The sequence below is a fragment of the Macaca mulatta genome, chromosome 16, assembly GCF_049350105.2.
Source record: "Macaca mulatta isolate MMU2019108-1 chromosome 16, T2T-MMU8v2.0, whole genome shotgun sequence".
NCBI classification, from domain to species: domain Eukaryota; kingdom Metazoa; phylum Chordata; class Mammalia; order Primates; family Cercopithecidae; genus Macaca; species Macaca mulatta.
Genome location: NC_133421.1, coordinates 20385866 through 20387863, shown reverse-complemented (window position 1 = coordinate 20387863; position 1998 = coordinate 20385866). Strand labels below are relative to the sequence as shown.

The 1998-nt window shown below is 53.3% G+C and overlaps 1 non-coding gene across 1 annotated transcript; it reads left to right on the top strand.

Annotated features, from left to right (window-relative positions):
* Positions 1-216, top strand: LOC114673351 (small nucleolar RNA U3). The gene has a single exon (XR_003724059.2). It is a non-coding gene; the product is annotated as a small nucleolar RNA U3 (small nucleolar RNA).
* The last annotated feature ends 1782 nt before the right edge of the window (positions 217-1998 follow it).

The window sequence follows — 1998 nt, the reverse complement described above, 5'->3', positions numbered from 1 at the left end:
AAGACTATACTTTCAGGGATCATTTCTATAGTTTGTGACTAGAGAAGTTTCTCTGAACGTGTAGAGCACCGAAAACCACGAGGAAGAGACGTGGTGTTCTCTTCTGAGCGTGAAACAGGCGTTTGGTGTTGTTTCCGTGCAACCGCCATCAGCCATTGATGATCGTTCTTCTCTCCGCTTTGGAGAGTAAGAGGGAGAGAACACTGTCTGAGTGGTTTTTCTTTATTGCTGGTTTCAAAGACAGACCGCAGAGTCATTGCTTTCAGGCGTTTGTGGGTGGTGGCATAGGTCTGGTGTCGCAACCAAGTTGTTTGCTTTCGTTTTACGAGCGACAGAACCTGTGTGCATCGTCTGTCTGGGTGGTTTTTCAATCTCAGCCTTGGTTGGAGAGGATTCTGCTGTACGTCCTGTTGTCTCTCCATTTTTTCGCCTTCTCGTTGCCTCTTTTGACGTCGTGTCCCGCCTGCCACTCCACCCCCAGACGGGGTCTCGGGGTCTCTTGTTCTGCCTGTCGTCCAGGCAGGAGTGCAATGGCGCGATCTCGGCTCATAGCCAACGTCCGCCTTCCGGGCTCAAGGGATCCTCCTAAGTCCTCCCGAGTAGCCGGGGTTACAGGCCAGGCTTTGATTTGCTTTGCTTTTTTTTTGTAGAAACGGGGTGTCACCATGTTGTTCAGGCTGGTCTCCAACTTCTGACCTCAGGTGAGACTTCTGCGCCCTGCCGAGAGTCTATTCCAGCTGCTAGAAGGCACCTGAGGCTGGGCGCGGTGGCTCACGCCTGTAATCCCCAGCAGTTTAGGAGGCCGAGGTGTTCGAGACCAGCCTGGCCAACATGTAGAAACCCTGTCTCTAATAAAAATATAAAATTACCTGGGCGTTGTCGCACATGCCTGTAATCCCAGCTACTCGCGAGGCTGAGGCAAGAGAATCGCTTGGACCCGGAAGGCGTAGGTTGCGGTGAGTCCAGGTTGTGCCATTGAACTCCAGACTTTTTTTTTTTTTTTTTTTTTTTTTTTTTTTTTTTTTTTTTTTGAGACGGAGTCTCGCTCTGTCGCCCAGGCTGGAGTGCAGTGGCCGGATCTCAGCTCACTGCAAGCTCCGCATCCCGGGTTTACGCCATTCTCCTGCCTCGGCCTCCCGAGTAGCTGGGACTACAGGCGCCCACCACCTCGCCCGGCTAGTTTTTTGTATTTTTTAGTAGAGAGGGGGTTTCACCGTGTTAGCCAGGATGGTCTCGATCTCCTGACCTCGTGATTCGCCCGTCTCGGCCTCCCAAAGTGCTGGGATTACACCGCGCCCGGCCGAACTCCAGCCTTCTTGAACCCCAGAGGCGGAGGCTGCAGTGAACCGAGATCGCGTCACTGCATTCCAGCCTGGGCAACAGAGCGAGACTCCGTCTCAAAAAAAAAAAAAAAAAAGTGCTGGGATTACAGTGCATGACCCAACGCGTGGCTGGGCGTGGTTGGGTCACGCCTGCAATCCCAGCACTTTCGGAGGCCGAGGCGGCGGATCACCTGAGGTCAGAAGTTGGAGACCAGCCTGAACAACATGGTGACACCCCGTTTCTACAAAAAAAAAGCAAAGCAAATCAAAGCCTGGCCTGTAACCCCGGCTACTCGGGAGGACTTAGGAGGATCCCTTGAGCCCGGAAGGCGGACGTTGGCTATGAGCCGAGATCGCGCCATTGCACTCCTGCCTGGACGACAGGCAGAACAAGAGACCCCGAGACCCCGTCTGGGGGTGGAGTGGCAGGCGGGACACGACGTCAAAAGAGGCAACGAGAAGGCGAAAAAATGGAGAGACAACAGGACGTACAGCAGAATCCTCTCCAACCAAGGCTGAGATTGAAAAACCACCCAGACAGACGATGCACACAGGTTCTGTCGCTCGTAAAACGAAAGCAAACAACTTGGTTGCGACACCAGACCTATGCCACCACCCACAAACGCCTGAAAGCAATGACTCTGCGGTCTGTCTTTGAAACCAGCAATAAAGAAAA